This window comes from Cyanistes caeruleus, chromosome 4 (assembly GCF_971803275.1).
Source record: "Cyanistes caeruleus chromosome 4, bCyaCae1.hap1.1, whole genome shotgun sequence".
Taxonomy (NCBI): Eukaryota; Metazoa; Chordata; class Aves; order Passeriformes; family Paridae; genus Cyanistes; species Cyanistes caeruleus.
In genome coordinates this window covers 83986129-84011909 of record NC_141704.1, presented here as the reverse complement: position 1 = coordinate 84011909, position 25781 = coordinate 83986129, and the positions used below count along the sequence as shown (strand labels likewise).

Genomic DNA, 25781 nt, shown 5'->3' with positions numbered 1-25781 from the left:
CCGGGAAGTTCCTGCCATCGCCAGGCTGTCGTCTCTTCGTCAGCTACCAAAAATAAAACAGAAAATCAGCAGCTGATCTGTGCAGGGCGTCGGCCAAAACCCGACAATTCCGCTACTCACGGTCTCCTGCGAACGGCCGTGTCCTGAGGCCGCACGATACGGCCACGCCGGGACCAGGCAGCGCCGTTGCAGGGCGCGCCTGAGTTAAGAGAAGAAAAAGTAATGTGGCGTTGCTGAGACTTGAACAGGCCCTCGCTCCTCCTCCTGACATCCCCAACTCACGGGAAGCCCTCGGCCCCTTCCTGAAGGCCACCCACACGGCCCCTTTACGTGGAAAAGGCTCCGTCACGCGGTCCCTGTGACGCTTCCGCAGGGCTCACGGGAGCGGCGAAGCAGGCGTGCCGGCCGGCTGGCGACGGGGTCTCGACGAAACGCGACTGGACCGCCTAAAGCATGCAAACAAGAAGGGACGCTTGGCGTTGCACCAGAAACTGAGAGCCCAGCGATAACAACAGCCTCCCTCCACCGGTCAACGCTCACCTTGCCCGCTTCACCTTGACTGCTGCTAGCCAGCTCTATTTCCTAAAAATAAAGACAAAGAGGAGACCTGTAACAACACAGGGACCGGTTCCAGTTGCCCTGCAAAGACAAACATTGACTTACCTTCTCAGGGGAACCCCCTTACCCTGGATGGGGCGCTCTGCCACCGATTTCATCCGTCCGCATCTGAAAGAGAGCTGAGACAAAAGGCAAAGTGCTGCAGGGTAACTTCACAGCTCCAGACATCTTGCGTTGCTCTAGGGATATGTTCTAGACTCTAACTACAACTGACATTACAAATTTCAAATTACATCACAAATTTCAGTCACAAATTGCCTTGGACTTGGCCTTTTACACCTACAGCCAGGCTGGGCAGCAGGGCAGAGCAGCTCCGGGACAACTACACCCAGACACCCGTGACACACCAGACAACCGACGAGGGGACACAATGGGGAGACAAAATTCTGGGCCACAAGAACGGCCGCAAGGACTGAGAGAATGCGGAATGAGATGAGCCGGGTGAGAATGAAGGCGAGCTGATGAAGCTCGCAGAACCCGGGAGGAAGAAGATGCTGACAGAATGACAAACTCCAGGAACCGCCAAGACGGAGGCCCAAGAATCTTATGGCCGCAATCCTCTACCTATCTTTGCGTTTCTTCAAGTCCTAAGCCGCAACAATGGATCCTCGCGGCGCACGGCTGTTGACACAGCTCGGAACAAGAGGTCTAAAAGACATCCAATCGGATGCTTGTCAAGAGAGACGCGATTCCAAGGCCTCTGAGAGCTGCCGAGCCGAGGAGCCCAGAGATTGGAGATGTTATAAGTGTTGCTGGGGTTTCTGGTAAGCCCCCAGAAGGGATAAGGGGAGGCACAAAAGACACAGGAGGCACAAAAGACACAGAAGGCACGATGGACGAGTGACACGACGCGCCCAGAGGCTGCTCTGTCCTGCACACCTCAGCACGGTGAACAAAAGTGAGGCTCTCCCACCGTGCGGCTTAAGGGGCCACAGCCTGGACCTCCCCGTCCCCAAAGCTGACTCAGATATCCCAGGTCACAAGTCCCGACCCGGCACCCCGCTTTCATCCCCTCTGCGGGTCGTAGCCTTTGACTCAGCTCTCGGATGCCCGCTGGGGAGGATCCACACGGAGCGCCAAGGAAGGCCGCCTGGCTATCCAGGAAGTTCCTGCCATCGCCAGGCTGTCGTCTCTCCGTCAGCTACCAAAAATAAAACAGAAAATCAGCAGCTGATCTGTGCAGGGCGTCGGCCAAAACCCGACAATTCCGCTACTCACGGTCTCCTGCGAACGGCCGTGTCCTGAGGCCGCACGATACGGCCACGCCGGGACCAGGCAGCGCCGTCGCAGGGCGCGCCTGAGTTAAGAGAAGAAAAAGTGATGTGGCGTTGCTGAGACTTGAACAGGCCCTCGCTCCTCCTCCCGACATCCCCAACTCACGGGAAGCCCTCGGCCCCTTCCTGAAGGCCACCCACACGGCCCCTTTACGTGGAAAAGGCTCCGTCACGCGGTCCCCTGTGACGCTTCCGCAGGGCTCACGGGAGCGGCGAAGCAGGCGTGCCGTGCCGGCCGGCTGGCGACGGGGTCTCGACGAAACGCGACTGGACCGCCTAAAGCATGCAAACAAGAAGGGACGCTTGGCGTTGCACCAGAAACTGAGAGCCCAGCGATAACAACAGCCTCCCTCCACCGGTCAACGCTCACCTTGCCCGCTTCACCTTGACTGCTGCTAGCCGGCTCTATTTCCTAAAAATAAAGACAAAGAGGAGACCTGTAACAACACAGGGACCGGTTCCAGTTGCCCTGCAAAGACAAACATTGACTTACCTTCTCAGGGGAACCCCCTTACCCTGGATGGGGCGCTCTGCCACCGATTTCATCCGTCCGCATCTGAAAGAGAGCTGAGACAAAAGGCAAAGTGCTGCAGGGTAACTTCACAGCTCCAGACATCTTGCGTTGCTCTAGGGATATGTTCTAGACCCCAACTACACCCTACATCACAAATTTCAAATTACAGGGGCCTTGGACTTGGCCTTTTACACCTACAGCCAGGCTGGGCAGCAGGGCAGAGCAGCTCCGGGACAACTACACCCAGACACCCGTGACACACCAGACAACCGACGAGGGGACACAATGGGGAGACAAAATTCTGGGCCACAAGAACGGCCGCAAGGACTGAGAGAATGCGGAACAAGATGAGCTGGGTGAGAATGAAGGCGAGCTGATGAAGCTCGCAGAACCCGGGAGGAAGAAGATGCTGACAGAATGACAAACTCCAGGAACCGCCAAGACGGAGGCCCAAGAATCTTATGGCCGCAATCCTCTACCTATCTTTGCGTTTCTTCAAGTCCTAAGCCGCAACAATGGATCCTCGCGGCGCACGGCTGTTGACACAGCTCGGAACAAGAGGTCTAAAAGACATCCAATCGGATGCTTGTCCAAAGAGACGCGATTCCAAGGCCTCTGAGAGCTGCCAAGCTGAGGAGCCCAGAGATTGGAGATGTTATAAGTGTTGCTGGGGTTTCTGGTAAGCCCCCAGAAGGGATAAGGGAAAGCACATACAACACAGGAGGCACAAAAGACACAGAAGGCACGATGGACGAGTGACAGGACGCGCCCAGAGGCTGCTCTGTCCTGCACACCTCAGCACTGTGAACAAAAGTGAGGCTCTCCCACCGTGCAGCCTAAGGGGCCACAGCCTGAACCGCCCCGACCCGGCACCCCGCTTTCATCCCCTCTGCGGGTCGTAGCCTTTGACTCAGCTCTCGGATGCCCGCTGGGGAGGATCCACACGGAGCGCCAAGGAAGGCCGCCTGGCTACCCGGGAAGTTCCTGCCATCGCCAGGCTGTCGTCTCTTCGTCAGCTACCAAAAATAAAACAGAAAATCAGCAGCTGATCTGTGCAGGGCGTCGGCCAAAACCCGACAATTCCGCTACTCACGGTCTCCTGCGAACGGCCGTGTCCTGAGGCCGCACGATACGGCCACGCCGGGACCAGGCAGCGCCGTCGCAGGGCGCGCCTGAGTTAAGAGAAGAAAAAGTAATGTGGCGTTGCTGAGACTTGAACAGGCCCTCGCTCCTCCTCCTGACATCCCCAACTCACGGGAAGCCCTCGGCCCCTTCCTGAAGGCCACCCACACGGCCCCTTTACGTGGAAAAGGCTCCGTCACGCGGTCCCTGTGACGCTTCCGCAGGGCTCACGGGAGCGGCGAAGCAGGCGTGCCGGCCGGCTGGCGACGGGGTCTCGACGAAACGCGACTGGACCGCCTAAAGCATGCAAACAAGAAGGGACGCTTGGCGTTGCACCAGAAACTGAGAGCCCAGCGATAACAACAGCCTCCCTCCACCGGTCAACGCTCACCTTGCCCGCTTCACCTTGACTGCTGCTAGCCAGCTCTATTTCCTAAAAATAAAGACAAAGAGGAGACCTGTAACAACACAGGGACCGGTTCCAGTTGCCCTGCAAAGACAAACATTGACTTACCTTCTCAGGGGAACCCCCTTACCCTGGATGGGGCGCTCTGCCACCGATTTCATCCGTCCGCATCTGAAAGAGAGCTGAGACAAAAGGCAAAGTGCTGCAGGGTAACTTCACAGCTCCAGACATCTTGCGTTGCTCTAGGGATATGTTCTAGACTCTAACTACAACTGACATTACAAATTTCAAATTACATCACAAATTTCAGTCACAAATTGCCTTGGACTTGGCCTTTTACACCTACAGCCAGGCTGGGCAGCAGGGCAGAGCAGCTCCGGGACAACTACACCCAGACACCCGTGACACACCACACAACGGACGAGGGGACACAATGGGGAGACAAAACTCTGGGCCACAAGGACGGCCACAAGGACTGAGAGAATGCGGAATGAGATGAGCCGGGTGAGAATGAAGGCGAGCTGATGAAGCTCGCAGAACCCGGGAGGAAGAAGATGCTGACAGAATGACAAACTCCAGGAACCGCCAAGACGGAGGCCCAAGAATCTTATGGCCGCAATCCTCTACCTATCTTTGCGTTTCTTCAAGTCCTAAGCCGCAACAATGGATCCTCGCGGCGCACGGCTGTTGACACAGCTCGGAACAAGAGGTCTAAAAGACATCCAATCGGATGCTTGTCCAAAGAGACGCGATTCCAAGGCCTCTGAGAGCTGCCAAGCTGAGGAGCCCAGAGATTGGAGATGTTATAAGTGTTGCTGGGGTTTCTGGTAAGCCCCCAGAAGGGATAAGGGAAAGCACATACAACACAGGAGGCACAAAAGACACAGAAGGCACGATGGACGAGTGACACGACGCGCCCAGAGGCTGCTCTGTCCTGCACACCTCAGCACTGTGAACAAAAGTGAGGCTCTCCCACCGTGCAGCCTAAGGGGCCACAGCCTGAACCGCCCCGACCCGGCACCCCGCTTTCATCCCCTCTGCGGGTCGTAGCCTTTGACTCAGCTCTCGGATGCCCGCTGGGGAGGATCCACACGGAGCGCCAAGGAAGGCCGCCTGGCTATCCGGGAAGTTCCTGCCATCGCCAGGCTGTCGTCTCTTCGTCAGCTACCAAAAATAAAACAGAAAATCAGCAGCTGATCTGTGCAGGGCGTCGGCCAAAACCCGACAATTCCGCTACTCACGGTCTCCTGCGAACGGCCGTGTCCTGAGGCCGCACGATACGGCCACGCCGGGACCAGGCAGCGCCGTTGCAGGGCGCGCCTGAGTTAAGAGAAGAAAAAGTAATGTGGCGTTGCTGAGACTTGAACAGGCCCTCGCTCCTCCTCCCGACATCCCCAACTCACGGGAAGCCCTCGGCCCCTTCCTGAAGGCCACCCACACGGCCCCTTTACGTGGAAAAGGCTCCGTCACGCGGTCCCTGTGACGCTTCCGCAGGGCTCACGGGAGCGGCGAAGCAGGCGTGCCGGCCGGCTGGCGACGGGGTCTCGACGAAACGCGACTGGACCGCCTAAAGCATGCAAACAAGAAGGGACGCTTGGCGTTGCACCAGAAACTGAGAGCCCAGCGATAACAACAGCCTCCCTCCACCGGTCAACGCTCACCTTGCCCGCTTCACCTTGACTGCTGCTAGCCAGCTCTATTTCCTAAAAATAAAGACAAAGAGGAGACCTGTAACAACACAGGGACCGGTTCCAGTTGCCCTGCAAAGACAAACATTGACTTACCTTCTCAGGGGAACCCCCTTACCCTGGATGGGGCGCTCTGCCACCGATTTCATCCGTCCGCATCTGAAAGAGAGCTGAGACAAAAGGCAAAGTGCTGCAGGGTAACTTCACAGCTCCAGACATCTTGCGTTGCTCTAGGGATATGTTCTAGACTCTAACTACAACTGACATTACAAATTTCAAATTACATCACAAATTTCAGTCACAAATTGCCTTGGACTTGGCCTTTTACACCTACAGCCAGGCTGGGCAGCAGGGCAGAGCAGCTCCGGGACAACTACACCCAGACACCCGTGACACACCAGACAACCGACGAGGGGACACAATGGGGAGACAAAATTCTGGGCCACAAGAACGGCCGCAAGGACTGAGAGAATGCGGAATGAGATGAGCCGGGTGAGAATGAAGGCGAGCTGATGAAGCTCGCAGAACCCGGGAGGAAGAAGATGCTGACAGAATGACAAACTCCAGGAACCGCCAAGACGGAGGCCCAAGAATCTTATGGCCGCAATCCTCTACCTATCTTTGCGTTTCTTCAAGTCCTAAGCCGCAACAATGGATCCTCGCGGCGCACGGCTGTTGACACAGCTCGGAACAAGAGGTCTAAAAGACATCCAATCGGATGCTTGTCAAGAGAGACGCGATTCCAAGGCCTCTGAGAGCTGCCGAGCCGAGGAGCCCAGAGATTGGAGATGTTATAAGTGTTGCTGGGGTTTCTGGTAAGCCCCCAGAAGGGATAAGGGAAGGCACATACAACACAGGAGGCACAAAAGACACAGAAGGCACGATGGACGAGTGACACGACGCGCCCAGAGGCTGCTCTGTCCTGCACACCTCAGCACGGTGAACAAAAGTGAGGCTCTCCCACCGTGCGGCTTAAGGGGCCACAGCCTGGACCTCCCCGTCCCCAAAGCTGACTCAGATATCCCAGGTCACAAGTCCCGACCCGGCACCCCGCTTTCATCCCCTCTGCGGGTCGTAGCCTTTGACTCAGCTCTCGGATGCCCGCTGGGGAGGATCCACACGGAGCGCCAAGGAAGGCCGCCTGGCTATCCAGGAAGTTCCTGCCATCGCCAGGCTGTCGTCTCTCCGTCAGCTACCAAAAATAAAACAGAAAATCAGCAGCTGATCTGTGCAGGGCGTCGGCCAAAACCCGACAATTCCGCTACTCACGGTCTCCTGCGAACGGCCGTGTCCTGAGGCCGCACGATACGGCCACGCCGGGACCAGGCAGCGCCGTCGCAGGGCGCGCCTGAGTTAAGAGAAGAAAAAGTGATGTGGCGTTGCTGAGACTTGAACAGGCCCTCGCTCCTCCTCCCGACATCCCCAACTCACGGGAAGCCCTCGGCCCCTTCCTGAAGGCCACCCACACGGCCCCTTTACGTGGAAAAGGCTCCGTCACGCGGTCCCCTGTGACGCTTCCGCAGGGCTCACGGGAGCGGCGAAGCAGGCGTGCCGTGCCGGCCGGCTGGCGACGGGGTCTCGACGAAACGCGACTGGACCGCCTAAAGCATGCAAACAAGAAGGGACGCTTGGCGTTGCACCAGAAACTGAGAGCCCAGCGATAACAACAGCCTCCCTCCACCGGTCAACGCTCACCTTGCCCGCTTCACCTTGACTGCTGCTAGCCGGCTCTATTTCCTAAAAATAAAGACAAAGAGGAGACCTGTAACAACACAGGGACCGGTTCCAGTTGCCCTGCAAAGACAAACATTGACTTACCTTCTCAGGGGAACCCCCTTACCCTGGATGGGGCGCTCTGCCACCGATTTCATCCGTCCGCATCTGAAAGAGAGCTGAGACAAAAGGCAAAGTGCTGCAGGGTAACTTCACAGCTCCAGACATCTTGCGTTGCTCTAGGGATATGTTCTAGACCCCAACTACACCCTACATCACAAATTTCAAATTACAGGGGCCTTGGACTTGGCCTTTTACACCTACAGCCAGGCTGGGCAGCAGGGCAGAGCAGCTCCGGGACAACTACACCCAGACACCCGTGACACACCAGACAACCGACGAGGGGACACAATGGGGAGACAAAATTCTGGGCCACAAGAACGGCCGCAAGGACTGAGAGAATGCGGAACAAGATGAGCCGGGTGAGAATGAAGGCGAGCTGATGAAGCTCGCAGAACCCGGGAGGAAGAAGATGCTGACAGAATGACAAACTCCAGGAACCGCCAAGACGGAGGCCCAAGAATCTTATGGCCGCAATCCTCTACCTATCTTTGCGTTTCTTCAAGTCCTAAGCCGCAACAATGGATCCTCGCGGCGCACGGCTGTTGACACAGCTCGGAACAAGAGGTCTAAAAGACATCCAATCGGATGCTTGTCCAAAGAGACGCGATTCCAAGGCCTCTGAGAGCTGCCAAGCTGAGGAGCCCAGAGATTGGAGATGTTATAAGTGTTGCTGGGGTTTCTGGTAAGCCCCCAGAAGGGATAAGGGAAAGCACATACAACACAGGAGGCACAAAAGACACAGAAGGCACGATGGACGAGTGACAGGACGCGCCCAGAGGCTGCTCTGTCCTGCACACCTCAGCACTGTGAACAAAAGTGAGGCTCTCCCACCGTGCAGCCTAAGGGGCCACAGCCTGAACCGCCCCGACCCGGCACCCCGCTTTCATCCCCTCTGCGGGTCGTAGCCTTTGACTCAGCTCTCGGATGCCCGCTGGGGAGGATCCACACGGAGCGCCAAGGAAGGCCGCCTGGCTACCCGGGAAGTTCCTGCCATCGCCAGGCTGTCGTCTCTTCGTCAGCTACCAAAAATAAAACAGAAAATCAGCAGCTGATCTGTGCAGGGCGTCGGCCAAAACCCGACAATTCCGCTACTCACGGTCTCCTGCGAACGGCCGTGTCCTGAGGCCGCACGATACGGCCACGCCGGGACCAGGCAGCGCCGTCGCAGGGCGCGCCTGAGTTAAGAGAAGAAAAAGTAATGTGGCGTTGCTGAGACTTGAACAGGCCCTCGCTCCTCCTCCTGACATCCCCAACTCACGGGAAGCCCTCGGCCCCTTCCTGAAGGCCACCCACACGGCCCCTTTACGTGGAAAAGGCTCCGTCACGCGGTCCCTGTGACGCTTCCGCAGGGCTCACGGGAGTGGCGAAGCAGGCGTGCCGGCCGGCTGGCGACGGGGTCTCGACGAAACGCGACTGGACCGCCTAAAGCATGCAAACAAGAAGGGACGCTTGGCGTTGCACCAGAAACTGAGAGCCCAGCGATAACAACAGCCTCCCTCCACCGGTCAACGCTCACCTTGCCCGCTTCACCTTGACTGCTGCTAGCCGGCTCTATTTCCTAAAAATAAAGACAAAGAGGAGACCTGTAACAACACAGGGACCGGTTCCAGTTGCCCTGCAAAGACAAACATTGACTTACCTTCTCAGGGGAACCCCCTTACCCTGGATGGGGCGCTCTGCCACCGATTTCATCCGTCCGCATCTGAAAGAGAGCTGAGACAAAAGGCAAAGTGCTGCAGGGTAACTTCACAGCTCCAGACATCTTGCGTTGCTCTAGGGATATGTTCTAGACCCCAACTACACCCTACATCACAAATTTCAAATTACAGGGGCCTTGGACTTGGCCTTTTACACCTACAGCCAGGCTGGGCAGCAGGGCAGAGCAGCTCCGGGACAACTACACCCAGACACCCGTGACACACCAGACAACCGACGAGGGGACACAATGGGGAGACAAAATTCTGGGCCACAAGAACGGCCGCAAGGACTGAGAGAATGCGGAACAAGATGAGCCGGGTGAGAATGAAGGCGAGCTGATGAAGCTCGCAGAACCCGGGAGGAAGAAGATGCTGACAGAATGACAAACTCCAGGAACCGCCAAGACGGAGGCCCAAGAATCTTATGGCCGCAATCCTCTACCTATCTTTGCGTTTCTTCAAGTCCTAAGCCGCAACAATGGATCCTCGCGGCGCACGGCTGTTGACACAGCTCGGAACAAGAGGTCTAAAAGACATCCAATCGGATGCTTGTCCAAAGAGACGCGATTCCAAGGCCTCTGAGAGCTGCCAAGCTGAGGAGCCCAGAGATTGGAGATGTTATAAGTGTTGCTGGGGTTTCTGGTAAGCCCCCAGAAGGGATAAGGGAAAGCACATACAACACAGGAGGCACAAAAGACACAGAAGGCACGATGGACGAGTGACAGGACGCGCCCAGAGGCTGCTCTGTCCTGCACACCTCAGCACTGTGAACAAAAGTGAGGCTCTCCCACCGTGCAGCCTAAGGGGCCACAGCCTGAACCGCCCCGACCCGGCACCCCGCTTTCATCCCCTCTGCGGGTCGTAGCCTTTGACTCAGCTCTCGGATGCCCGCTGGGGAGGATCCACACGGAGCGCCAAGGAAGGCCGCCTGGCTACCCGGGAAGTTCCTGCCATCGCCAGGCTGTCGTCTCTTCGTCAGCTACCAAAAATAAAACAGAAAATCAGCAGCTGATCTGTGCAGGGCGTCGGCCAAAACCCGACAATTCCGCTACTCACGGTCTCCTGCGAACGGCCGTGTCCTGAGGCCGCACGATACGGCCACGCCGGGACCAGGCAGCGCCGTCGCAGGGCGCGCCTGAGTTAAGAGAAGAAAAAGTAATGTGGCGTTGCTGAGACTTGAACAGGCCCTCGCTCCTCCTCCTGACATCCCCAACTCACGGGAAGCCCTCGGCCCCTTCCTGAAGGCCACCCACACGGCCCCTTTACGTGGAAAAGGCTCCGTCACGCGGTCCCTGTGACGCTTCCGCAGGGCTCACGGGAGCGGCGAAGCAGGCGTGCCGACCGGCTGGCGACGGGGTCTCGACGAAACGCGACTGGACCGCCTAAAGCATGCAAACAAGAAGGGACGCTTGGCGTTGCACCAGAAACTGAGAGCCCAGCGATAACAACAGCCTCCCTCCACCGGTCAACGCTCACCTTGCCCGCTTCACCTTGACTGCTGCTAGCCGGCTCTATTTCCTAAAAATAAAGACAAAGAGGAGACCTGTAACAACACAGGGACCGGTTCCAGTTGCCCTGCAAAGACAAACATTGACTTACCTTCTCAGGGGAACCCCCTTACCCTGGATGGGGCGCTCTGCCACCGATTTCATCCGTCCGCATCTGAAAGAGAGCTGAGACAAAAGTCAAAGTGCTGCAGGGTAACTTCACAGCTCCAGACATCTTGCGTTGCTCTAGGGATATGTTCTAGACTCTAACTACAACTGACATTACAAATTTCAAATTACATCACAAATTTCAGTCACAAATTGCCTTGGACTTGGCCTTTTACACCTACAGCCAGGCTGGGCAGCAGGGCAGAGCAGCTCCGGGACAACTACACCCAGACACCCGTGACACACCAGACAACCGACGAGGGGACACAATGGGGAGACAAAACTCTGGGCCACAAGGACGGCCACAAGGACTGAGAGAATGCGGAATGAGATGAGCCGGGTGAGAATGAAGGCGAGCTGATGAAGCTCGCAGAACCCGGGAGGAAGAAGATGCTGACAGAATGACAAACTCCAGGAACCGCCAAGACGGAGGCCCAAGAATCTTATGGCCGCAATCCTCTACCTATCTTTGCGTTTCTTCAAGTCCTAAGCCGCAACAATGGATCCTCGCGGCGCACGGCTGTTGACACAGCTCGGAACAAGAGGTCTAAAAGACATCCAATCGGATGCTTGTCAAGAGAGACGCGATTCCAAGGCCTCTGAGAGCTGCCGAGCCGAGGAGCCCAGAGATTGGAGATGTTATAAGTGTTGCTGGGGTTTCTGGTAAGCCCCCAGAAGGGATAAGGGAAGGCACATACAACACAGGAGGCACAAAAGACACAGAAGGCACGATGGACGAGTGACACGACGCGCCCAGAGGCTGCTCTGTCCTGCACACCTCAGCATGGTGAACAAAAGTGAGGCTCTCCCACCGTGCGGCTTAAGGGGCCACAGCCTGGACCTCCCCGTCCCCAAAGCTGACTCAGATATCCCAGGTCACAAGTCCCGACCCGGCACCCCGCTTTCATCCCCTCTGCGGGTCGTAGCCTTTGACTCAGCTCTCGGATGCCCGCTGGGGAGGATCCACACGGAGCGCCAAGGAAGGCCGCCTGGCTATCCAGGAAGTTCCTGCCATCGCCAGGCTGTCGTCTCTCCGTCAGCTACCAAAAATAAAACAGAAAATCAGCAGCTGATCTGTGCAGGGCGTCGGCCAAAACCCGACAATTCCGCTACTCACGGTCTCCTGCGAACGGCCGTGTCCTGAGGCCGCACGATACGGCCACGCCGGGACCAGGCAGCGTCGTCGCAGGGCGCGCCTGAGTTAAGAGAAGAAAAAGTGATGTGGCGTTGCTGAGACTTGAACAGGCCCTCGCTCCTCCTCCCGACATCCCCAACTCACGGGAAGCCCTCGGCCCCTTCCTGAAGGCCACCCACACGGCCCCTTTACGTGGAAAAGGCTCCGTCACGCGGTCCCCTGTGACGCTTCCGCAGGGCTCACGGGAGCGGCGAAGCAGGCGTGCCGTGCCGGCCGGCTGGCGACGGGGTCTCGACGAAACGCGACTGGACCGCCTAAAGCATGCAAACAAGAAGGGACGCTTGGCGTTGCACCAGAAACTGAGAGCCCAGCGATAACAACAGCCTCCCTCCACCGGTCAACGCTCACCTTGCCCGCTTCACCTTGACTGCTGCTAGCCGGCTCTATTTCCTAAAAATAAAGACAAAGAGGAGACCTGTAACAACACAGGGACCGGTTCCAGTTGCCCTGCAAAGACAAACATTGACTTACCTTCTCAGGGGAACCCCCTTACCCTGGATGGGGCGCTCTGCCACCGATTTCATCCGTCCGCATCTGAAAGAGAGCTGAGACAAAAGGCAAAGTGCTGCAGGGTAACTTCACAGCTCCAGACATCTTGCGTTGCTCTAGGGATATGTTCTAGACCCCAACTACACCCTACATCACAAATTTCAAATTACAGGGGCCTTGGACTTGGCCTTTTACACCTACAGCCAGGCTGGGCAGCAGGGCAGAGCAGCTCCGGGACAACTACACCCAGACACCCGTGACACACCAGACAACCGACGAGGGGACACAATGGGGAGACAAAATTCTGGGCCACAAGAACGGCCGCAAGGACTGAGAGAATGCGGAACAAGATGAGCCGGGTGAGAATGAAGGCGAGCTGATGAAGCTCGCAGAACCCGGGAGGAAGAAGATGCTGACAGAATGACAAACTCCAGGAACCGCCAAGACGGAGGCCCAAGAATCTTAAGGCCGCAATCCTCTACCTATCTTTGCGTTTCTTCAAGTCCTAAGCCGCAACAATGGATCCTCGCGGCGCACGGCTGTTGACACAGCTCGGAACAAGAGGTCTAAAAGACATCCAATCGGATGCTTGTCCAAAGAGACGCGATTCCAAGGCCTCTGAGAGCTGCCAAGCTGAGGAGCCCAGAGATTGGAGATGTTATAAGTGTTGCTGGGGTTTCTGGTAAGCCCCCAGAAGGGATAAGGGAAAGCACATACAACACAGGAGGCACAAAAGACACAGAAGGCACGATGGACGAGTGACAGGACGCGCCCAGAGGCTGCTCTGTCCTGCACACCTCAGCACTGTGAACAAAAGTGAGGCTCTCCCACCGTGCAGCCTAAGGCGCCACAGCCTGAACCGCCCCGACCCGGCACCCCGCTTTCATCCCCTCTGCGGGTCGTAGCCTTTGACTCAGCTCTCGGATGCCCGCTGGGGAGGATCCACACGGAGCGCCAAGGAAGGCCGCCTGGCTATCCAGGAAGTTCCTGCCATCGCCAGGCTGTCGTCTCTCCGTCAGCTACCAAAAATAAAACAGAAAATCAGCAGCTGATCTGTGCAGGGCGTCGGCCAAAACCCGACAATTCCGCTACTCACGGTCTCCTGCGAACGGCCGTGTCCTGAGGCCGCACGATACGGCCACGCCGGGACCAGGCAGCGTCGTCGCAGGGCGCGCCTGAGTTAAGAGAAGAAAAAGTGATGTGGCGTTGCTGAGACTTGAACAGGCCCTCGCTCCTCCTCCCGACATCCCCAACTCACGGGAAGCCCTCGGCCCCTTCCTGAAGGCCACCCACACGGCCCCTTTACGTGGAAAAGGCTCCGTCACGCGGTCCCCTGTGACGCTTCCGCAGGGCTCACGGGAGCGGCGAAGCAGGCGTGCCGTGCCGGCCGGCTGGCGACGGGGTCTCGACGAAACGCGACTGGACCGCCTAAAGCATGCAAACAAGAAGGGACGCTTGGCGTTGCACCAGAAACTGAGAGCCCAGCGATAACAACAGCCTCCCTCCACCGGTCAACGCTCACCTTGCCCGCTTCACCTTGACTGCTGCTAGCCGGCTCTATTTCCTAAAAATAAAGACAAAGAGGAGACCTGTAACAACACAGGGACCGGTTCCAGTTGCCCTGCAAAGACAAACATTGACTTACCTTCTCGGGGGAACCCCCTTACCCTGGATGGGGCGCTCTGCCACCGATTTCATCCGTCCGCATCTGAAAGAGAGCTGAGACAAAAGGCAAAGTGCTGCAGGGTAACTTCACAGCTCCAGACATCTTGCGTTGCTCTAGGGATATGTTCTAGACCCCAACTACACCCTACATCACAAATTTCAAATTACAGGGGCCTTGGACTTGGCCTTTTACACCTACAGCCAGGCTGGGCAGCAGGGCAGAGCAGCTCCGGGACAACTACACCCAGACACCCGTGACACACCAGACAACCGACGAGGGGACACAATGGGGAGACAAAATTCTGGGCCACAAGAACGGCCGCAAGGACTGAGAGAATGCGGAACAAGATGAGCTGGGTGAGAATGAAGGCGAGCTGATGAAGCTCGCAGAACCCGGGAGGAAGAAGATGCTGACAGAATGACAAACTCCAGGAACCGCCAAGACGGAGGCCCAAGAATCTTAAGGCCGCAATCCTCTACCTATCTTTGCGTTTCTTCAAGTCCTAAGCCGCAACAATGGATCCTCGCGGCGCACGGCTGTTGACACAGCTCGGAACAAGAGGTCTAAAAGACATCCAATCGGATGCTTGTCCAAAGAGACGCGATTCCAAGGCCTCTGAGAGCTGCCAAGCTGAGGAGCCCAGAGATTGGAGATGTTATAAGTGTTGCTGGGGTTTCTGGTAAGCCCCCAGAAGGGATAAGGGAAAGCACATACAACACAGGAGGCACAAAAGACACAGAAGGCACGATGGACGAGTGACAGGACGCGCCCAGAGGCTGCTCTGTCCTGCACACCTCAGCACTGTGAACAAAAGTGAGGCTCTCCCACCGTGCAGCCTAAGGCGCCACAGCCTGAACCGCCCCGACCCGGCACCCCGCTTTCATCCCCTCTGCGGGTCGTAGCCTTTGACTCAGCTCTCGGATGCCCGCTGGGGAGGATCCACACGGAGCGCCAAGGAAGGCCGCCTGGCTACCCGGGAAGTTCCTGCCATCGCCAGGCTGTCGTCTCTTCGTCAGCTACCAAAAATAAAACAGAAAATCAGCAGCTGATCTGTGCAGGGCGTCGGCCAAAACCCGACAATTCCGCTACTCACGGTCTCCTGCGAACGGCCGTGTCCTGAGGCCGCACGATACGGCCACGCCGGGACCAGGCAGCGCCGTCGCAGGGCGCGCCTGAGTTAAGAGAAGAAAAAGTAATGTGGCGTTGCTGAGACTTGAACAGGCCCTCGCTCCTCCTCCTGACATCCCCAACTCACGGGAAGCCCTCGGCCCCTTCCTGAAGGCCACCCACACGGCCCCTTTACGTGGAAAAGGCTCCGTCACGCAGTCCCTGTGACGCTTCCGCAGGGCTCACGGGAGCGGCGAAGCAGGCGTGCCGGCCGGCTGGCGACAGGGTCTCGACGAAACGCGACTGGACCGCCTAAAGCATGCAAACAAGAAGGGACGCTTGGCCTTGCACCAGAAACTGAGAGCCCAGCGATAACAACAGCCTCCCTCCACCGGTCAACGCTCACCTTGCCCGCTTCACCTTGACTGCTGCTAGCTGGCTCTATTTCCTAAAAATAAAGACAAAGAGGAGACCTGTAACAACACAGGGACCGGTTCCAGTTGCCCTGCAAAGACAAACATTGACTTACCTTCTCGGGGGAACCCCCTTACCCTGGATGGGGCGCTCTGCCACCGATTTCATCCGTCCGCATCTGAAAGAGAGCTGAGACAAAAGGCAAAGTGCTGCAGGGTAACTTCACAGCTCCAGACATCTTGCGTTGCTCTAGGGATATGTTCTAGACTCTAACTACAACTGACATTACAAATTTCAAATTACATCACAAATTTCAGTCACAAATTGCCTTGGACTTGGCCTTTTACACCTACAGCCAGGCTGGGCAGCAGGGCAGAGCAGCTCCGGGACAACTACACCCAGACACCCGTGACACACCACACAACGGACGAGGGGACACAATGGGGAGACAAAACTCTGGGCCACAAGGACGGCCACAAGGACTGAGAGAATGCGGAATGAGATGAGCCGGGTGAGAATGAAGGCGAGCTGATGAAGCTCGCAGAACCCGGGAGGAAGAAGATGCTGACAGAATGACAAACTCCAGGAACCGCCAAGACGGAGGCCCAAGAATCTTATGGCCGCAATCCTCTACCTATCTTTGCGTTTCTTCAAGTCCTAAGCCGCAACAATGGATCCTCGCGGCGCACGGCTGTTGACACAGCTCGGAACAAGAGGTCTAAAAGACATCCAATCGGATGCTTGTCAAGAGAGACGCGATTCCAAGGCCTCTGAGAGCTGCCGAGCCGAGGAGCCCAGAGATTGGAGATGTTATAAGTGTTGCTGGGGTTTCTGGTAAGCCCCCAGAAGGGATAAGGGAAGGCACATACAACACAGGAGGCACAAAAGACACAGAAGGCACGATGGACGAGTGACACGACGCGCCCAGAGGCTGCTCTGTCCTGCACACCTCAGCACGGTGAACAAAAGTGAGGCTCTCCCACCGTGCGGCCTAAGGGGCCACAGCCTGGACCTCCCCGTCCCCAAAGCTGACTCAGATATCCCAGGTCACAAGTCCCGACCCGGCACCCCGCTTTCATCCCCTCTGCGGGTCGTAGCCTTTGACTCAGCTCTCGGATGCCCGCTGGGGAGGATCCACACGGAGCGCCAAGGAAGGCCGCCTGGCTATCCGGGAAGTTCCTGCCATCGCCAGGCTGTCGTCTCTCCGTCAGCTACCAAAAATAAAACAGAAAATCAGCAGCTGATCTGTGCAGGGCGTCGGCCAAAACCCGACAATTCCGCTACTCACGGTCTCCTGCGAACGGCCGTGTCCTGAGGCCGCACGATACGGCCACGCCGGGACCAGGCAGCGCCGTCGCAGGGCGCGCCTGAGTTAAGAGAAGAAAAAGTGATGTGGCGTTGCTGAGACTTGAACAGGCCCTCGCTCCTCCTCCCGACATCCCCAACTCACGGGAAGCCCTCGGCCCCTTCCTGAAGGCCACCCACACGGCCCCTTTACGTGGAAAAGGCTCCGTCACGCGGTCCCCTGTGACGCTTCCGCAGGGCTCACGGGAGCGGTGAAGCAGGCGTGCCGTGCCGGCCGGCGACGGGGTCTCGACGAAACGCGACTGGACCGCCTAAAGCATGCAAACAAGAAGGGACGCTTGGCGTTGCACCAGAAACTGAGAGCCCAGCGATAACAACAGCCTCCCTCCACCGGTCAACGCTCACCTTGCCCGCTTCACCTTGACTGCTGCTAGCCGGCTCTATTTCCTAAAAATAAAGACAAAGAGGAGACCTGTAACAACACAGGGACCGGTTCCAGTTGCCCTGCAAAGACAAACATTGACTTACCTTCTCAGGGGAACCCCCTTACCCTGGATGGGGCGCTCTGCCACCGATTTCATCCGTCCGCATCTGAAAGAGAGCTGAGACAAAAGTCAAAGTGCTGCAGGGTAACTTCACAGCTCCAGACATCTTGCGTTGCTCTAGGGATATGTTCTAGACCCCAACTACACCCTACATCACAAATTTCAAATTACAGGGGCCTTGGACTTGGCCTTTTACACCTACAGCCAGGCTGGGCAGCAGGGCAGAGCAGCTCCGGGACAACTACACCCAGACACCCGTGACACACCAGACAACGGACGAGGGGACACAATGGGGAGACAAAATTCTGGGCCACAAGAACGGCCGCAAGGACTGAGAGAATGCGGAACAAGATGAGCCGGGTGAGAATGAAGGCGAGCTGATGAAGCTCGCAGAACCCGGGAGGAAGAAGATGCTGACAGAATGACAAACTCCAGGAACCGCCAAGACAGAGGCCCAAGAATCTTAAAGCCGCAATCCTCTACCTATCTTTGCGTTTCTTCAAGTCCTAAGCCGCAACAATGGATCCTCGCGGCGCACGGCTGTTGACACAGCTCGGAACAAGAGGTCTAAAAGACATCCAATCGGATGCTTGTCCAAAGAGACGCGATTCCAAGGCCTCTGAGAGCAGCCGAGCCGAGGAGCCCAGAGATTGGAGATGCTATAAGTGATGCTGGGGTTTCTGGTAAGCCCCCAGAAGGGATAAGGGAAAGCACATACAACACAAGAGGCACAAAAGACACAGAAGGCACGATGGACGAGTGACACGACGCGCCCAGAGGCTGCTCTGTCCTGCACACCTCAGCACTGTGAACAAAAGTGAGGCTCTCCCACCGTGCAGACTAAGGGGCCACAGCCTGGACCTCCCCGTCCCCAAAGCTGACTCAAAAATCCCAGGTCATGAGCCCCGACGCGGCACCCCGCTTTCATCCCCCCTCTGCGGGTCGTAGCCTTCGACTCAGCTCTCAGATGCTTGGTGGGTGGATCCACATGGGGTGCGAAGGAAGGCCTCCTCGCCATCTGGGAAGTTCCTGCCATTGCCAGGATGTCGACTCCTTGTCAGCTACAACCAAGAAGACAAAATATCAATGCAGGAGCTTAGTCCTACATCTGTGAAAACCCAGCACTTACCTTCTCTAGAGAATGCCCAGGTTCATGGGCTGCACACTTCACCCCACAGGGAGGCAGAGGCTTGCTTCACAGCAGTATTGGCTGACAGCCAAACGACCACCACCTCAAGGAGGGGAGGAAGACTCTCCAGTCAGTGAGGGCCAGGGAGCCCAGGGTACCCCAAGGATAGAAACCCCAGCTTATACGACAGCAGTAGGCCCGAGCACTCACTATCGCTTCCTGGCTGGCCCTAGCACCAGGGAACTGCCTGCACCTCTCGGGGGTTCTGGCACTCTGCTGCTTTCGGGTTCCTGCCTGCAGCTGTCTCAAGGAAACGGGAGTGCTGTGAGGGCTACTGTTTGGGGTTTGAATAGTCCTGTACTCTACCTTATATCCCAACCTATACCCCTTTTCTTTTCACTGTTTGTCTCCAGCCCTCGAGACCTTGACCTCTGAAGCCCTCCCTCAGCCTCTCCGTGTCACTGCCAAGCTGCCCCGCTGAACCCTACAAACTTACAACCCTACGCTTGCAACCGGGGATGCTCCTTATCCATAGGCCCCAAGAGATGTCCCTTAGCCTGGACCAGGCAATCCACAGTTGCTCCCTACCCTACCTAAGTTTGGCCCTGAGACAGGGCAGAGGCTGACAGAGCCGAACTCTTTGCGGAGGCCAGGCACGAAGCCTTACCAACCGCCGCCTCGAGGAGGGGTGGGAGCAATCCCCGGCTGCGGAGGGACAGAGAGCCCAGGGTGGGGCGGGGCGGGAAACCCCCTGTTTCCCCAACCCTGCGGATCGTCCCCCCACTATCTCTTCCTGGCTGGCCCTAGCACCAGGGAACTGCCTGTACCTCTCGGGGGTTCTGGCACTCTGCTGCTTTAGGGTTCCTGCCTGCAGCTGTCTCAAGGAAACGGGAGCGCTGTTAGGGCTGCTGTTTAGGGTTTGGGGTGGGGTATACCTGAACTCCACCTTACCTATACCCCTTCTTTTCACTGTTCACTCAGCCTTTTTATTTTTGGAATTCTTGTGACAGATTGAGGGCACTGAGGAAGGACTGCCAAAATGAAATCAAAAGGGAAAAGGAGAAAGATCACCCCTGCAAATCCACACTGGCTCAGCTGTTCAGGTGCTGCTTCCTGGCAGAAAGCTTTGTCCCTCACCACCTCCTTTATGCAGTGCTCCACGTCCAGTTGCATCCACGTGCTCCCCCAGACCCTATGAGATGCTCTCACCGTCACTCCATCAGATGCCACTGGGAGCCCACCAGAAACTCCTCTCCTTCAGCAGTTCCATGCCAAAGTTGTTTTGCCACTCGTATTTGGCCCTGTAATAACAGCAAAATCGTTGCCCTCTGTCAGGTATGTGTTGTTAGACACAGGTTTTTCCATAGCCATCTTTTCAAGAACGAAGTGCCATCCCTGCTTGATTGCTAAATTAACAGTAAATTCTGGAAAACCTAAATGAGAAAAAGAATCTAAAAGACTGACGAGTTAATATGGGAACCTTTATGTGATTAAACTAGTATGTTTTGAAATAAAGTGAATTCTTCCAGGTCTACTGCAAAAATCTAATTCCTAAAAAAAAAAATAACCAAAAAACAAACAGCATCAAATTCTCACCCATATGATCAATAAAGTCACAATACCTCCACCAGCCAAGGGAAAAAAATCTTAACCTAGAAAAAATCCAAACCACCTCAAAAAGATTCAACACTGAAACACAATGCATCCTAACACTTAAACTAACAATACTAAAATAAATTTTAAAAACAAGTATTCCCTCTATCCACACCAACCCAATACCACATAAAACAAATAAAGTACTCTCATCACAGCACCCCCAAATCAAAAACCTAAATTGCACTAAAATCTTTAAAATAATCACAAATTAACCCCAAAATAAAGTTTAGTCTCACTAACAAAAAAAACCCAAAACAGGTAACACAAACAAAACCCACACCGTACAACCACCAGCAAAAACAGATGCTATGCTCTTTCACTAACAGTTCTTATCACATCAGCAAAGTTAAACATAAATAAAAAGCAACGCTATTGAACTCCACACATCACACCAACTATTAAAAAAAAAAATCAAACCAAGTCACTGAACTCAAAGCCATTCAACTAACCCTAAACATTAGTAAAAAAACCCCAAAGCTCTACATTTATAGTAATACTTAAATAATTACCAAGACTCTATAAAAGATTAATAACTAATTAAAAACAAAAAACCAACCAAAACTACAAAAAGTTAAAAAACACCACCCCCAAAAATATACCTATAAAAAGCCACCATATAAATGCCTGTGTCCCCAGAAATGAAGCTAATAAGAAACACCACAACAGAAAGGAATCCAAACTTATCATCAACACCTAAACTAAAAAACACAACGTTAAATAAATAGAACATATACATTATTATACGCCAACTACAAACAAAATAAAATTATACAATCAATTAGTAAAAATCACCTTAGGACCACTCAAAAAACTTCCAAAAATTAAAAACTGCATCTAACAAAAGCCAACTAATTAACACCCAAAACTCAGCTAACCAAACAAACCCTACCCCCTCTGATCCCCTACATACAATAAACAAAACCAAATAATGCATATCAAAATCTATTTTAATTGATTCTACCTAAAATACAAACCAACCCATTCATAAAATCATCTTTATTCAAAAACCAAATTTCACGTAGTGAACACAAAAAAATGAAACAACACACTATGTGCCACCAAAAAAACTAATATTGAATAAAAACCACATAAATAACTCTGCTTACTAAATATTACTACCACTATTTATATTTACCTGTATCTCTATAAAAGTATATCTAAAAGTAAAAAATAATTTGACCATTAAGCCAAAGATATACAATAAAAAATAAGATGTCCTAAAATTACCTTATATTATATCCCCACCATCTGCTTTATGCTTAAACAAATTCTGTAACTTCAAAACTAGCAAAGAAAAAAACTTTTAACGTACAATCTGTATACAATACTAATACACTCTACCCCAAATTCTCTCTCAACTCTATTGTTTAACAGAGACAACAAAAAATCCATTTTTTACTTTTTTAAAAATAACTTCTCATAGAGAGGAATGACGGGTTTGTCTTTATAAACAAGCTGTGGGTCTGCTGATAAGATGCAGCTATCAGTGAGAGACAACAGAATCAATGGGATGGATTCCACTAAAAGATCAAAGAGGCACTGAAAGAGTATCATGAATTCCACAAAAGCTAAGAATTAAGAAGGGATTATGCGTGGGGGGGGAAAAGGTATCCCAGGTATCAGGCGTTCCGGGAAGCCTGTACCTCTCAAGTACCTCAGCCTATGGGGAAAGAGAGAAGGGACAAGCGGCCAGGAATTAGGATAAAAAGGAGGCTCTGCACCCTCCAAAAATTAGAGAAACCCCAGGGGAATGCCCCATGGCCTCTCCCTTTATTCGAATAAAGAAAAAGGACTCCTCTGTCTCCTTTTTGGACATAAACCTCTGGTGTTTGTGGATTAATTTTCCTGACATCATTGATTAGTGAATACAAAATAATTGCCAAAACCATAGTAACTTCTTCTAAAACTGTTCAACTTGACTCCAATCCCAAAACCCAAGCTACCACCAAAACACCCCACGGCTCAAAAAGACCCACACCACATCCCAAACACACGTGAAAAAAACCACAAAACCTTCTAAATCTCCTCATCTTTACTCCACAACAAATAAACTATCTAACGTTATTCATTCTTCTTCCCACGCCCTACTTATTAAAATAAACATTTTTTTTCACTTTTCCTCAAAAAAAAATTTCCTTTAAAATCTATTAAAAAACTAACTGAAACCTGATTTCTATCAAGAAACACATTCATGTTAAAACATTTCCTCCCAATTGATCTCAGACCTTTCCAAGGTTTGGATCCTGTTCCAGTGCACCTGAACCAAATCAACCTGCTCTGGGTCTGGAAACATCAACACCAAACCCAGAGCACGAAGCACCTCGCTGTCCCTACCCTGCTGTCCCCCGGCCCTGCTCTCTCGCATCCTACGCTGCAGAGCGCTGGGAGCCAGGTTCAGCCCCGAGAATTGTCACATCCATTCCCTCGGACATTCCAGCTTCCACGGGGATATTGCGGGGACCCCCTGCATTCCATTCCCCAGTACAGCACCAAGACAAAGTTCTCACTCGGCCCGCGTCTCCAGAAAATCGCGTGCAAGGCTTAAATAAACCCCGAGGCTTGAGAAATACAGTCTGCCCGAAAAGCCCAGCTCTGCATCCAGGGGAAATGAACATCACAAACAGATTCACACACCCCAGATGCACGGGACGCTGCCAGCTCGGACCTGCAGTTAACTCGGCAATGGAAAAACCTGAGCTCGAAGTCCTCCTGCGAGGGTACAAAAGGTATTGGACACAGTTTCTAGAAGGCGCCACATCGTTATTTAAAGGCACAGCTCGGCTAAAGAGCAATATCGACAAAGCCCCGAGACAAAAAGCCCGGCAGGTCGGGCTTTTCCCCCTCCCCTCCTCCCAGCGGCTTTTGCCAGCGCACTCTGAAGCTGACAAGCCACAAGTGTTCCCCAGTGGCCCCCGCCGGGACTCGCTCCCGGGCTGGCGCCGCTCCAGGTGCGGGGGGACCGGGGAAACCACGCGAGCCCCGGCAGCGGCGGCACTCGGCACCCGGGGGCGGCCCCGCGCTCCCGGCCGGAAAGCGGCTCCTCCGGCGGGCGGGGGCAGCTCCGGCCCCGGGAGAGCCCGGCCCGCCCAGCGGCACCGGGACCGGCCCGAAGGGGCCCCGGCGGTGCCCGAGCCCCGCGCCCGGAGCGGACAGAGCAGCCGGGACAGACACAGCTCCGCGCCGCGGCTCCCGCCTGCCCGCCCGGCCTCAGCACGGCTCTGTCACTCCTCGGGGGCTGCCCAGCCGCCAAATTCCCCAGGGAATGCCAGAAGCGCTGCCGTGCAGGGCTGTAAGGGGTCAGAATCGCTCTCAAAAGCAGCGCCACGGCTCCATGTGACCCCTGCTGGAAAAGCCGGTGTTTCTGTCAATTGAACCCCGGAAACTGAGGCAACGGGGGGGGGGGGGGGGGGGGGTGTTCGTGCCTTCTTAAACCAATACGATGGCAAATAAATGAGTGCTCCCCCCCTTCAATTTAATCCCCTAAAAGTAAAAAGTTGTTTTTCCCTTGATTGAAATCTCTCAAAGGATAGGAAAAGGAGAACACTCAATCAGACCCTTAAAAAGTAGTGACTATAAGGCTTCCTCCTCAATTTAAACCTCAGGATGATGGAAAGTGTGGGGGGGTTCCCCTCAAGTCAAACCCATAAAATAGCAACAATATTTCCCCCCTTCCATTTAAAATGGAACATGGGGATTCACTGTTCACTGATAGCCCTAACACCCTGGAAAAGGCAGGTTTTCCTCCAATCAGTACCCTTAAAATCATAGGTGGACTCCCCCCAGTGTAAAAATAGATAATAACAGGAGTTTCTTCCCTCAATTTATGCCCCCCTTTTGTCCTCATAATACCCATTTCTTCCGGGGGGAATTGGGGAGCAAACGACAAAATGAAATCAAAAGGGAAAATCCCTTTTGCAAATCCCTGCGAACCCACACAGGCTTACTTGGCTCAGATGCTGCTTTAAACAATGCTCCATGTCCAGGTGTATCCAGCTGTTCTCCCAGATCCTATGAGATGCTCCCGGTATCGTTCCATGAGATACCCCCAGGGAACTCACCAAAAATCCCTCTGCTCCAACTGCTCCGTGCTCAAGCGAAGTGAGGAAAAACCCTCCCCCTAAAATAGCCCCGGCCAGGACCCACCCATTCTTTACCATAACTGCCCACACCTGGGGCTGTTCTGAGATCTCATTAACATCACTGCCCACCCTGCGGCTAGTGCCAGTTCAAGTGTGAGGGGTGGGCTGCTTATTCCCTCACTCCGGGTGTTCCCAGCAGTTTCACAGACTCTTTTCTCCCATCCTGATAGTTTCTCTGAGAACGGAGCTGTGTATTTAAATTGCCTTTTCTTTTCTCAGACAATTCCCACCAATCCAGACCTAAAGCTGACACAAGGAATGCTAGGTGCCACAAATCCAAATCCAGACTTGGTCATTCCTAAACCAGCAACTCTGAACACACAATCATGGGAAATTTGCATTAAATCAAACCTAACATTTAGGACACACCAAATGCTTCAGAATTCCCAGGAAACTTCCCATCATGTTCAGCTCCCAGGGTTTTTTTACCTTTGAGAACTTTCTCAGTCTTTTGCAGCAGCATATGCTTGTCTCTGATGATTTTGCAGTCTTCTTCTTCAGTACTGTTTTCATTACATGGTATGACTTTTATTTTATTTTATCAGTACTAAATGTCTGAACAGTGTATTTCAGATAAATACATCACAACCCATAATCAGGCCTCAAAGATTTTCCAGAATATCTGAAGGGATAGCTATGATCAAGCTTTCAAATACCACAGTCACTTAGAGCTTGATCGCTCAAAGTACTTATGAGTGTTTTTTTAAACAGTGTCCTTTTCCATCTCCTTCCATATAAGAAAGGTCTTATTCCTGCTACCATGCTATCACAGTCTTAAAACCCCACACCTCCATGCTCCTTCACTTTATAGCATCTTTATTTTTTGTGCCTTCTCGTTTATTTTCTGTTCTTCGCCTCAAGGGCAGGTGTTTTTCAAAGCATATTCAATTTGTTAAGATGCACATGCAAATGTAAAATGTTTTTTGTACTTCATGCAGAAGTAAAAAGAAGTAAAAAGGGTTTTTAGACTTTCTAATTACACGAAGCAATCAAAATGAGCAAAAGCAGAGGCTTTAATCAATACTTATCTCAGCAATAAAAATGTGTTGCATCAAACCTATTAAAGATAAATAGTAACAGTGAGCTGCCTGAATCTGACATCAATAAAGTTAACTTGGTCTAACCAAGGAAGGCAATCGGTAGATAAATAACACTTCACAAAATTGTGAATGGGCAGTAGAATTAAAAACAAGCGTAATTTGGCACTTGCTTGAGCTGGACTTCCTGTTATGTTCCTGGCTTTTACTTTAGCCTTATATTAATAGTTTGTATCCAGAATTTCTGGTGTTTTCTTTGCTAAGTGAATGCAGTTGTGCCTCAGTGTGT

At 53.7% G+C, this 25781-nt stretch overlaps 1 long non-coding RNA gene across 1 annotated transcript in view; it reads right to left on the bottom strand.

Moving 5' to 3' along the window:
- The window catches only part of LOC147653839 (uncharacterized), a 70938-nt gene extending 46527 nt beyond the window's left edge, over positions 1–24411 (bottom strand). Inside the window, exons 1-16 of the long non-coding RNA XR_015285826.1 lie at positions 24261–24411; positions 19798–19961; positions 17515–19691; positions 17392–17433; positions 17132–17297; positions 16970–17048; positions 15797–16892; positions 15674–15715; positions 13753–13922; positions 13591–13669; positions 13371–13513; positions 12477–12539; positions 12354–12395; positions 12090–12259; positions 11928–12006; positions 10961–11850 (exon numbers count right to left, since the gene is read on the bottom strand). This is a non-coding gene — a long non-coding RNA (uncharacterized LOC147653839). The remainder of the gene's footprint in view (positions 1–10960; positions 11851–11927; positions 12007–12089; positions 12260–12353; positions 12396–12476; positions 12540–13370; positions 13514–13590; positions 13670–13752; positions 13923–15673; positions 15716–15796; positions 16893–16969; positions 17049–17131; positions 17298–17391; positions 17434–17514; positions 19692–19797; positions 19962–24260) is intronic.
- Positions 24412–25781: the final 1370 nt, after the last annotated feature.